This window comes from Electrophorus electricus, chromosome 22 (assembly GCF_041902795.1).
Source record: "Electrophorus electricus isolate QZ-2024a chromosome 22, ASM4190279v1, whole genome shotgun sequence".
NCBI classification, from domain to species: Eukaryota; Metazoa; Chordata; class Actinopteri; order Gymnotiformes; family Gymnotidae; genus Electrophorus; species Electrophorus electricus.
The window spans coordinates 18,792,265-18,805,758 of NC_137518.1; the positions used below are offsets into that span (position 1 = coordinate 18,792,265).

Genomic DNA, 13,494 nt, shown 5'->3' on the forward strand with positions numbered 1-13,494 from the left:
GAGACTAGCACAAATTTTGCTAATTCAGTTTTTGTGGTCGCAATTTGCATTAACTCTAGATTGTGACGAGTCATCAGATGAATGGCAATTAATTGCAAAGTTATTCCTTGCCATGAAAATTAACTTAATCAAACTTTTTTAAACCACATCTTCAACTATTTTAAAACTTTTTTTTTCAAATATTGTTAGTCATTTAAAAAGCCTTTTAAAAAGTATGTTAGGTGTTTATAGATTATTAGGAACAGTGAGCGGGGGAAGTTTACGCTCTCAGAAAAGACATTTAATTAGACACACAGGAACAAAAACACATAGAAGTAAAACCCAGTTATAATAGGTTCACTTATAATAATTAATTCTGAAATAGTCCTGCAATAAATGATAATTGTGAAAGCCATTGTGACTAAGCTGCATAATCAGTAATCAATAAAATGTTTTATTTGACTTGTTGATACAATTTTCATATATTATGCAAAAAAACGACTTGCTTTAGAATAGTTTCTTCAACGTCTTTGCAATAAAGACTATGTTTATGTCATCAGCACACAGTAGCTGTCGATTGACTGCAAGCCTAAAAACAACCTGCAGAACATTTCTTTTAATCATGATTCTCAGTTTGAAAGAGAGAGAGAAAAAAAAAACTCTACCAGCAGTTATGTGGACAAGATGGGAGAAGACAAGGATCCAGAGAGAAATAAAGTGGGTTCAGAAAACTTCATGGGGTATTCTGAAACGATGGGAGTCACTTTCTTCTCCTTATTTTGACAAAGTGAGTTACTTCTGTCATGTTAACAATTTAGTTTGACTGGCTGTGCTTTGAAAAGGTCTGTGGCATCTAGGTCAGTTCTATTTTGTTTGAACCTTGAGCACAAGAGCAAGGTGGCATAACAGAAGTAACACTGCTTTCTCCACAGGAAAGCACTGGAAAGGGCAGCACAAAGATTTTGCCACTCATCATCTGAAAGCACCCTTAGCAAGTTCCATGTAGTAAAATAGCAATTTCTTGAGCAGCTAAATATGGAGAACAGTTCAGTTCAGAGCAGGTAGAAACCATTTGTGTTCCACAGCCTCCTGCCAAACTTCAAAGGAGCACCCAGTGCCTGAACCCTGATGTCTCAAACCCACAGAAGAGACACAGATGTTCTCAAACTCACTTTCAAAGCAGATAATGCTGCTTGAGACAATTTATTTAAACTAAGAACAAAATCCTATCAAGTGCAATTTGTGGTGTGCAACAGAGCTACAGTTCTTTTGTTAGAGAAAAAGGGAAAGTGAATAGAGTCATATATACATATAATATATGTATTTATCTTGCATATATATATTTTTCTCTATGCACCCCTGTTTTCTTTTCCTCAGTTTGGACAGAGCACTCTCCACCATTTCATTGCGAGTTATACTGTGTATGACTATGTATGTGACGAATAAACCAAACTTGAACTTGAACTTGAACTTGAGTCGCAGGCAAAAGCACTGCAATACAGTGCTCATTGAAGCTACCAACAAAAATGTGATAAACCAAAAAATAGAAGGTTTACCAAATTTCTTCAAACTTTCATGTACCAGTTGGAGATGTTCAAATGACACAGACCTGCACACACTACTCTCAAATACCAGGAAACACCATACAAGCTATTGCCAATTCATATTTACAGTTAAGTAGAAGTACAAGGGGCATTGTGTGAAACCATTGCCTATTATGCAATATTATGTTATGCTTTAAAATGTGATGGTTTTGCTTTTTCATTAAACCAGGTTAATTTGCTGAAAATATAAGAAGGAAAATCATTGGTAAAACCTGTATGTAAACCTCAAATGGCAAATGGACCACACATTATAATCCAAAATTCCAATTACATTACGTACATTTTCAACAGAATAACAAAATGTACAATTATCCAATACAGCGTTAAAAACTTGAAGAGCTTCACTATTGTATCTGTATTGTATCTAAATTTATTTGTCATCAATTTTCCAGACACTGATGTTCAGCTACAAAAAGAAGGCAGTGTTCAGTCCCAGTATTATACAGAACCCACATTACACACTATACAACAATTTTGGGCTTGGCAATTTATTTTGCTGGGTCATGTGTGTTAAAGCAGGAAAAAAAAACATATAATGCATATGAATTGTTAACCACTTGCCTTAGAGAAGCAAATTATTACTGATCTTCAAATAAAATCTACCAAAATACTGAAAATAATTGTATTATAGCTACTGCCATTTCTCATTTCCAGGTGCTCAGATTACAGGCAGAAGGGTTGGGTAATACCAGTTATCTATCTGGGCAGTTCCAACTTTTTAATCTACATATTAAAAACACACCAAACAGCAGCTGAATGTTGCCAATAAAAAAATATAAAGTATTAACTGGGAATGTAGGTGTGGCTGTAACTGATGACCGTACAAGTCGTGTGAAATGCAGAACGGATATTCAATCTGCAGTTACTGTTCATGCTTTTGTTATATGTACTGTATTTTAATTAGCAACAATGATTTCCAGTTTCTCACATTTGAGGAAAAAGGCGAGGCTAGGAAAACATATACATTCTGAAAACCAGGACAGCTTGTTCCAGTTCATCATGAAGACCAAGTAAGAATTGTAATAAAGGGGAACATAAACAAGCCATTTATTTCTACTGTATATCTTATGACCCAGTGCACTGTGGTATCAGACACTATAATTACAGGATGTTTTTGTCCTTGACATTTTTAGTGCACTGTGATGCTGCCCGCACAATCACCATGACCAGGAAGTCCTCTGATTTGGCAAGTGCTTTGGCTGTGGAGTCTAGAAACTGCTGGGAGAAATCGCATGGTGGAAATACATGCAGCACCAATACACTCTCCTTGTCTCTGCTGCCCCCTGCTGGTATATCGATAACTCCTGCAGCCTGTTTCTACTTCAGGTAGGACGCCAGGTTCCTGAGTGGCCGTTCAGTCAGGCCGCCTGCCACCTCCTCTCCGCTTGGCATGGCCAGCAACATAATATGGCCGGCAGGACTAGCCGCTGCCGTGTGCAGCAATACCTCATCCAGTTTGCGAGGGTCCAGGCACAGCCTCTGTGTGATGCACAGCTGCGGGGGATGTGTCTGGGCAAGGTTGTGCAGGCTGGCAGCTGCCTGCAGCTCCCCTTGCAGGAGGTGTATGTCTGTGGGAAAACAGCTATTCTTGAGTTGCAGAAGGCCATGCCACACCCTGTGCTGCTCATTTGTGATCAGCCTGAAGCAGGGAGACACCTGCTCTGGCCTTACCCCGTGTCATCACTGGTCCCGTGCTTGCCCTCACATGCCAGAACAAGGCTCAAGTGGAGGTGTCTGCCTGGAGACATCCTGTCCACATGAAGAAGCCACTCACAGTCTCTGGTTTGGCCACTGCTCCCAGAACTGTGCTCGGGCAAGTTGCGAGGGTGCCGACGCACACCCTCGTCTCTTTCTGGTAAGCGGTTTGCTGTCTGGTGCTTCTGGAGGGGGTCATGTACCTGCAGCTCATGCCGCAAAGTCCACGCCCTCTGAGTACTACATTCACGTTCCAACACGGCCCCACCCATTCCCCCAGCCCGAGGCATTGTGGGCCAATCTGCGGGGAACAGCAATGCATCACTGAGATGCAGAGATGGCGGTGTCCTGTCCCTCACTCCCCCGCAGGGCAGTAATGGTTCTGGCAGCAGTTCATAGTGAGGGAAGGGTTGCAAGTTCCGCTGTTCTGCGCCAGCAAAGTCCACTCTTAGGCACCGATTGGGGCCTCCTAGTGGGAAGCCACGCATGTGGACACAGGCTGCCTGCGCTGCATCCAGACTCTCATACTGAATGTAGGCCCAGGGCTCCGCCTTCCGATAGTGGACAGTCTTGACGGTGCCAAAACGGTCAAACTCACGGGCAAGGGTGGCCAGTGGGACCCATGGGCCTAGATCATCTGCCCACAGGCGCGTGGTGGATGTGGCCTTGCCGTAACCAATTTTTATAGGACTGCAGCCCACGACTCTGCCTGCAATGCTAACCTTCGCACGGTGAGCCATGTCTAGATTCTGAAACTTCAGGAAGCCATATGTGCTGTTCTGTACCCTGGTGGGCCATTTGATGTCCACTTCAGTGATTAAACTGAACCTATCAAAAGCCCGACACAGGTAATTTTCCATCACCATGGCATCCAGGTTGCCCAGAAACAGCGTTCTGTTTGCCCTGTGATCATCCTCAGGGGAAATAATGTCCTCCTCACAAAAAGCCATGCGCTCTAGGAGAAAAGGAAAATAGTCCTCATGTCAAACAGAGAGAAATCTCTCTCCCTTTCTGCAGGATGAGGGGGAGCCATGCCAGGGCTAACTGCTGGAGTCTGGAATCCCTGCAGCTAATTCCACTGCGTGACAGCGGTGTCTGGCCATATAACGGCCTCTGACCAGCAACGGCTGCATAGGTGCTACTATCCAAAGTAAGTCTGCCACGATTCCTGCTACCTGGGGCCAAGACGGTGTTATTCCCATGTCGGCATGCCATGGTTTTGTCGAGATCCTGCCCATCCCTCTTTTCACCTAGTAAACTCTTTTCGATACATTCACTTTTGGGTGAGTTATTCCCGCTGCGGGTTGCAGAGGAAACTCCTGTTTCACATGTAGCTCGGTGGCTTCCTCCCTCGTCTCGTTCATCTGGAGCGTTTCTTTATTGGTGAATGTTCCTTACCTTTCATTTTCTTTAAACGTAGCTAACTTAGTTATCCATAATGATTATTGCTAGCAATAATTATCAAAAACTCTAAAAGAAGGTTCCTGGCTTTAACGTTTTTTTTGCACTTTATGCTACACAGTAGCCATTTTGAAATTGGGCAACCTTGGTGTTGGAAGAATGGTACTCAAGATATTGCATGAAACCCTCGGAAATAAATGTACTTATTGTTTATAGCACTTATCATTGTTTAAGATAGACCTTATTTATTTTGCACTTCTAGCTATCAGCATTCATCCCTGTATTCTACAGTATTCTAGTTCATTGGTATGTTTAATTCTAACCTACTATACTGTACTTGGATATATTCTATGAGTAAATGACAAAGCACTTTTGTAAGTCGCTCTGGATAAGACCGTCTGCTAAATGCTGTAAATGTAAATGTAATGTAAATGTAAATGTAAAAAAATGTTTTTGTTGGTTCACCCCAAAATCAAATAAACCTTTTATGTCTAAATTGAATGCATCCACCTCATCTTCTGCTCGCTGATATAATCGAGTCAAAGTCATTTGTGACTATAAAGGTAAAATTGTCTTTTGTCGCTCTATGTAGCAGAGGCCTTCTTTTTAATATGATCAGATTAGACCAGCATTTACAGCTTTGTTATGCACATGATTGGGGAATGTTGAGAGTCAAAACTGGGAGACATTTCATTCCACATGTCTTTGTGCCTGAGCAAGCGACTATAACGTGTACCTTTTATACTGCATTTGGGTGGTAGTGGTACTATGTCATTCCAGCAAATGGTAGAATAGCACCATATAAAACAACATAATACAGTAAGAGCAAAGTCGAAATTTACTTATTAAGTATAAAATTTATAATGTCAAACTCACGAGCAAATGTAAGTTTCTATTGTCAACTACTGTATGCTGTGAGCCACTGGTAGACCAAAGACAACATCCTTGTATGTGCAAACGTACTTGGCCGATAAAGCCTGATTCTGGAAATAATCATTAATCCTGTCTTCGTTGAAGACACAGTTAATAGTGTTTGACATGCAGATATTACCCTTATGCACTATAAATTAAGCTTCAGGTAGTGCATCAATTTTCAAAGCAGTTTCAAAAAGATTGAAACGGTGGAGAAGGTCATTTTTTAGAAACCTCAACCTTCAGCAGTCCTTCCAAAGCCTCTCCCCCAAACACACGGATGTGCACTGCCTGACTACAGACTGGGGGAAGCGAGCTGGGGTCTGTGCTAGGCTAAAAGCTAATCCTAGCAGACCAGCTCTACCATCTCTATTCCTCTCAAATGTCTGCTCCTTGGATAATAAACTGGACTGTATCAAACTCCAGCACACTACACAGCGAGAGTTCAGAGACTGCTGTGTTTTAGTCCTTACTGAAACGTGGCTCAGCGACAGTATTCCAGACGCCACCATTCATCTGGAGGGATTAGTCTCAATCCATGCCAACAGAGACAATGCACTCTCCGGCAAAACATGCGGCGGAGGACTATGCATTTATAGCAATGAGTCCTGGTGTAATAACTCTGTGCTTGTCGTTAAGTACTGCTCACCACTGGTGGAGTTTGTTATTGTCAGATGCAGACCTTCATGTTTATAATCGCGCTGTACATTCACCCAGCACGAACACACGAGAGGCTCTCCAGGAGCTGTATGGAGCGATTAGTGAACTGCAGAACGTTCATCCAGACGGACTGTTTATTGTCGCCGGAGATTTCAACCACGCAGATCTCAAGTCAGTACTGCCTAAATTTCATTAAAATGTGAACTTTGCAACGAGAGGAGTGAACATGCTGGATCTTGTTTACACAAACATCTCCAGTGCGTACCGGACAGAGCCCACCTCGAATACTCTGATCACATGTCTGTAATGTTGATCCCTGCATAAAGACCGATCATCAGACGCTTCTGAAGCAGTTGAGAACCTGGCCAGCAGAAGCCATCTCTGCTCTTCAGGACTGTTTTGAGCAGACGACTTGGATCATATTCAAGGAGGCTGCAACTGATGGTGACACTGTTAACCTGGAGGGGTATACAGGAATCAGTGACTGGCTACATCAGCAAGTGCATTGATGATGTTACTGTCTCCAAGACCATCATCCACGCCCCAACCAGAAGCCATGGATGCTGAGGTGTGCATGCTACTGAGGACCCGTGATTCAGTCTTCAAAGTGGGTGACAGAGTGGCTCTCAGAAAAGCGAGAGCCAAACTGTCACGTGCGATCAGGGAAGCAAAGCATGCACACGCACAGAGGATCCATGGATATCTCAAAGACACTGGTGACACATGGCGCATGTGGAAGGGCATTGAGGCCATTACTAAATACAGGAAAACATCGCCTTCCTGTGACAGTGATGCACTGAATGACTTCTATGCACGGTTTGAAGCACAGAACAACATTACAGCAGAAAAGTCCATCCATCCGCAAAATAACCAGGTGCTGTGCCTGACTGCGGCTGATGTGAGGCATACTCTGCGTGGGGTTAACCCACGGAAAGCTGCTGGACTAGACAACATCCCAGGTAGTGTGCTCAGAGAATGTGCTGACCAGCTTGGAGATGTTCTGACAAACATCTTCAATATCTCTCTGAGTTGCACTGTTGTCCCAACATGCTTCAAGACTTCCACCATCGTCCCGTGCCTAAGAAGCCCACGGTGACTACTTTCCCGTCGCACTCACATCTATCATCATGAAGTGCTTCGAGAGGCTTGTCATGAGACACATCAAGACCCAGCTTCCCCCTTCTCTGGACCCCCTGCAGTTCGCATACTGCTCCAACCGCTCTACAGATGATGCCATCTCCACCACACTCCATCTGGCACTCTGGATAAAAAGAGCACCTACGTAAGAATGCTGTTCATAGACTTCAGTTCAGCATTCAACACCATTGATCTTCAGCATCTGATTGGAAAATTGAGCTTACTGGGCTTGAACACCTCCCTCTGCAACTGGATCCTGGATTTCTTGACTGGTAGACCTCAGTCAGTCCAGATCGGGCGCAACACTTCCAACACCCCCCATTGAGTACTGGTGCACCTCAGGGCAGCGTACTCAGCCCTCTGCTGTTCACACTGCTGACTCATGACTGTGCAGTAATGCACAGTTCGAATCATCAAGTTCGCTGATGACACGACCGAGGTGGATCTCATCAACAAGGACGACAAGTCAGCATATAGAGAAGAGGTGCAAGAACTGGTGAGCTGGTATAAGGTCAACAACTTGTATCTGAATGTTGACAAAAGAAAAGAAATGGTTGTTGACTTCAGGAGAACAAGGCGAGATCACTCCCCGCTTGCCATCAACGGCTCCTCAGTGGAGATCGTCAAGAACATCAAATTCCTTGGTGTTCACTTAGCGGAGAACCTCACCTGGACCCTGAACACCAGTTCCATCATCAAAAGAGCCCAGCAATGTCTTTACTTCCTTCAGAAGCTGAGGAAAGCCTATCTCCCATCACCCATCCTCACTACCTTCTATAGAGGTACTATAGAGAGCATCCTGAGCAGTTGCATCACTACCTGGTTTGGGAACTGCACCGCCTTTGACCACAAGACCCTCCAGAAAATAGTGAGAACAGCTGAGAAGATCATTGGGGTCTCTCTTCCCTCCATCACGGACATCTACACAACACACTGCATCCAAAAAGCCACCAACATTGTGAAAGACCCCTCACATGAACTGTTCACCTTTTTGCCATCTGGAAGAAGGTACCACAGCATCCGGTCCCTCACCTCCAGACTGTGCAACAGCTTCTTCCCAGACGCCATTAGACTCCTGAACTCTGGCTAACTTCAATCCAAATTCAGATTCCAAAAATGGACACTTTTATACACACACACATGCTCATACACAGTCACACACACATACATACATATCCATACACACACTCACACATTGTTTTGCATCGGACTAGAGCTGAAGTTGAACTTCACACAGAGAAAATATGCACTCCTGTTGCAGTCTTGCACATTATCCTACTTGCTACTAGAGTACTGTACTAAACCAGCACTGTACTCTGAACTGTTCTCACTGTTACCTGTGACAGTCATGTTCATTATAGCATGTCACTGACTCCTATGCACAACTCACTTTACATATTCCCAGTACTAAATAATTGCACTGTCTATTCATTTTGTATTGGTCGTGTATTTATTATTGTTTGACATTTTTGCACTTTATTGGATTGTTTGCACTTATGTAGCATGTTGTCTGTTGCACTGTTGTTTTGTGTTGCACCATGGTCCTGGAGCAACATTGTCTTGTTTTCACTGTGTACTTGTATATAGCTGAAATGACAATAAAGCCTCTTTGAACTTTGAACTGGAGTCCATGAGAGAGACTGGAGAGAGGAGCATAACATGCCATTTTCATCATTCTTTCCAAATAGCTAGCTATCTACCTCATATCTCATTCATATGTACTAAAACATCTAACAGCATCAGAATGGCTGTAAATAATAAACATTGCTATTGTTAGTAATCACATCTGTCAAGCTATACAGTATGTTAGCTAGCTAGTATTGGGAAATTTTATTTAAATTTGAGCTTGATATGGGTGCTGTCTTATTCCTTATTATTGGCTAGCTTGCAACAGTTGGTTGTGGTAACTGTAACAATGGTGGGGTGAAGGTAGAATGTACAGAATGACAAAAAGATTGCAGAGAAATCACTTCCCCAATATACCCCCCACCATGGCTTCATGGAGCACTATTCTCTGTCATTTATGTGCTTCACCCACACATAAACAGAGTCTAATAGGCTTGTTCAAGATAGGCCTAAGTTGTGACATGTGTCACGATTGGCCAGTCATCCAGCGCCCACTCCTGGTAGGGATCCCAACAATTACCCGCACCGCTCCCAGTCAGCTGCTTATTAATTGTCTTCACCTGTTCCCAATTGTCAGCTTCACCTATTTAAACCCACAGGTCCCAGAAGAGAGTGCTGCACATTAGCAGACTACAGATCTCAGAATCTAGATATGTCATCATGCTGTCTTCGTGAAGAAAGATTATTCTGGGGTTTTTTTTTTGTTTGTTTCATCAGTGCTTCCCATATTTATTCTCCTATGGATAATAAAGAGCACTTCTTTGCTCTGCTGCCACTGTCACAGAATGTGCAGCCACCTGGAAGCAAGGCGAGTAGCCCTGACTGGGCGCACCGGCTTGCTGCACAGATGGTGGCTCTGGAACAGCAAAATCAGGAAATTGGAGAGATTTGCTCTCTATTTCAGAGCCTCAATCTATGCATGGAACATCTAACCATGAGACCCAAGGATCAAGCCCCCTCTCCTGCTACTCTGCCAGTCTCAGAAGGGGTTAAGTGTTTGATTCCCACCACAAAGACTTCCAGAAGAGACCCGGAAAGCTGTGAGGGGTTCGTCGTTCAGTGCAAACTTTTTTTTGGTTTTCAACCCTGTCTGCCCGATCACGCCAAGGTTTCCGTCATGATCTCCAGACTTACCAGGAAAGCTTGTACCTGGGCAATCACTCTAGTCACCAACTCTTCCCCGCTGATGAACGATTACCGTGTTTTATACCGCATTTCATACAAGAAATTAAGGCCATGTTTTACCATTCACATCAGGGGCAACTCTGCAGCTTTGCTGTGCGTAAGACAGGGACCACAGTCGGCGGCAGAGTATGCCATGGAGTTCCGGATGCGCGCAGCGAGGTCAAGATGGAACGAACCGGCGTTAGTAGATGTGTTCCTAGGCAGCTTGATGGTGGAGCTGCAGGCAGATTTAGCCTGCAAACAGGAGGTGGCGACCCTAAATGAGGCAGTAAATCTTGCCATTACATAGGACCACCTTCTGCAGGAGTGATGTCATCACCTCGATCAAAGGGTGCCACATCAAGAAGGAATGCTGTCGAAGGAACTGGCTAAGCCCCTGAGGAACCAATGCAATTGGGCATGGCCAGAGTATGTCGCAAACCCAGAGAGCAGAGGAGAGGTGACAATTCGGTGAGTTGCTCCCTGGCCCTATGAATGGTTAAAATGCCTGTTAAGGTATCGCACTAGGGTCGTCTCCTTTCTGCCGCAGCCCTGATCGACTCCGGAGCAGTGGACAACGTGATGGACTGGGACTTCACAAGAAAGTTGAGGATAAGCGTGATTCCCCTGCCCTCTCCTCTAAGCGTGCAAGCACTTGATGGAGGACCTGTGGGTTCGGGCTACATCACTCCTCGTAACAAACTGGGAACACTTTGAGCACATTTCCTTTTATCTCCTTTCCTCTCTCTCACCCTCCACATTAGGTTTGCCCTGGCTACGTTTGCACAACCCACACCTGCCATGGACCAAGAATTGTATCCTCGAGTGGGTGGCCTCCTGCGAAGGAAAATGCCTTTCTACCTGTGCCTCTCTGGTCAACCACAATGCAGAGCCCCGAAGCTGACAAAAAAACTTACCGTTCCCCTAGAGTATAGTGACCTGGCACAGGCATTTAGTCCCACGAGGGCCACACAGCGTCCCCCTCACTGTGAGTGGGACGGCACCATCACTCTTAAGGAGGGCGCTGTTCCTCCCAGGTGTAGGATCTATCCTCTCTCACAGAAGGACAATGGGGCAATACATCAAGGAGGCATTGCAGCAGGATTACATTCGGCCCTCCACTTCTACAGTCTCTGCAAGCGTGTTTTATAGAGAAAAAGGATGGAGGATTGAGACCCTGTGTGGACTACAGAGGGCTCAATGAACTGTTTGTACCATATCCTTACCCTCTACCCTTAGTCTCAGCCATGCTTGAAAAGTTAAGGGAGCCAGGTTTTTTACTAAATTGGACTTGTGCATATAATCTAATAAGGATTAGGGAAGGCGACGAGTGGAAAACGGCCTCTGGGCATTATGAATATTTAGATCTGCTGTATGGTCTAGCCATGGCTCCCTCGATATTCCAAGCATACATAAATGAGGTCCTACAGGAGTTTCTGGGTAGAGCCATCGTCCATTATAACAACGACATCTTGCTCTATTGCTCCTCCTGGGACCAACATGTGCATGACATTAGGGCTGTCCTGTGTTCTCTTGCAGAATCACCTCTACTGTAAACTGGAAAAATGTGAACTGCACCACAGAGAGGTTTCTTAGGTTACATCATTCGCAAGGGTAGTGTGTGCATGCAATCATGTGAAGTGGAGGCTGTAATGGGATGGCCAAGACCACAGACGTGCAGGAAACTACAACGTTTCCTGCGGTTTGTTAATTTCTACAGTAGGTTTATTAGATCATTCAGCACTCTGGCCAGGCCCCTCATGGACCTACATCGAGGACAGGCCAAGAGGGTAAAATGGAACCCCGAGGCGGAAAAATCCTTTAAGGAGTTAAAGACCGCCTTCTTTACCGCTCCGGTTTTGCAGCAACTGGATCCCAAGAGGCCTTTTGTGGTAGAGGTGGATGTGTCAGACACGGGAGTAGGCACTGTATTGTCCCAACACAGGAAAAGTGGAAAAGCAGGACAACTAAAACCTATAGCCTATTTGTCAAAAAAAATTTTTAGCCCTGTTGAGAGGAACTACGGGGTGGGAGAGTGGGAACTGCTGCCAATGAAACTTGCATTCAAGGAGTGGAGACATTGGCTGGAGGGAATGCCTCACCCCTTTACATTCATCACCGATCCTAAGGACTTGGAGTACCTACAGAACTCAAAGAGATTGAACTCCAGGCAAGCCCGTTGGTCACTCTTCTTTTCCAGATTTAAATTCCGTGTCACCTATAGACCAGCAGAGAACATAAGGGTGGACGCACTCTCCAGGCAACATAATGTGGAAACCCAGTCAACCAGCCTGGAGCCGGTTCTCTCCCCCTCCTGCTTCTTGGCAACGCTGAAATGGGACCTAGATTGGGAGATGGAGGCAGCCAACCCAAATCCGCACTGCCCACCTCTGTCTCTTTGTCACCCAAATACTGCAGAGCCATTATCATGTGGGCACACACCTCAGTGGGAAAAGGCTGTCCAGGGTCTATGTGCACTGCACAATTGCTAAGTTCTCGCTATTGGTGGCCTGCCATGAATAAGGAGATCATTAGGTTTGTGGTGTTGTGCGAAGATTGTGCCCGTAGTAAAATCCCATGCACCCCACCTGCAGGTAAGCTGCTTTCCCTATCCACTCCTCTGCATCCCTGCTCTCGTATAGCTATTAATTTTGTTACAGATCTGCCTGTCTCTGAGGAAAACACCATAATACTGGTGATTGTAGATCGATTCTGTAAAATGGTATGGTTTACACCACTAAAAGGTCTACCCACTGCCTTGGAGGTGGCTGACCAACTCTTCCACCATTTATTTTGGCAATTCTGTTTGCCAGAAGATGTTATCTCTGACAGGGTCCTCAGTTCATGTCTAGACTCTGGAAATGTCAGCCTGACATCTGGATACCACCCCCAGGTTAACAGACAGGTTGAAAGGGTGAATCAAGAACTGGGCAAGTTTTTACGTTTATATAGCCAACAGCACCCCAAGACCTGGAAAGCATAGCTCCCCTGGGCAGAGTATGCCCAGAACTCAGTGCGCCATGCAGGGACCAGAGTAACACCTTTTGAATGTGTTCTAGGGTATCAGCCATCGCTTTATCTCTGGAATCCACCTACGTCTGACCAGCTGGCAGTGGAGACGTGGTGTCTCCGCAGTGAGTAGGTCTGGGAGGATATGCATCAAAGACTGTGGAAGGCATTTGTGAACTACAAGAGAAAGGTGGATAGGAAATGTGGGGAGACCCCTCACTATTAACTGGGACAAAAGGTGTGGGTTTCGATGAAGTACGGCTGAGCAGGCTCCACAGGGAAACTAACGGCCAAATATGAAGGTCCA

At 44.9% G+C, this 13,494-nt stretch overlaps 1 pseudogene; it reads right to left on the bottom strand.

The window, feature by feature from the left end:
- Nucleotides 1-2,684: 2,684 nt before the first annotated feature.
- LOC113590943 (RNA-binding protein 15 pseudogene) lies at nucleotides 2,685-4,615 on the bottom strand (annotated as a pseudogene).
- Between the last annotated feature and the right edge of the window lie 8,879 nt (nucleotides 4,616-13,494).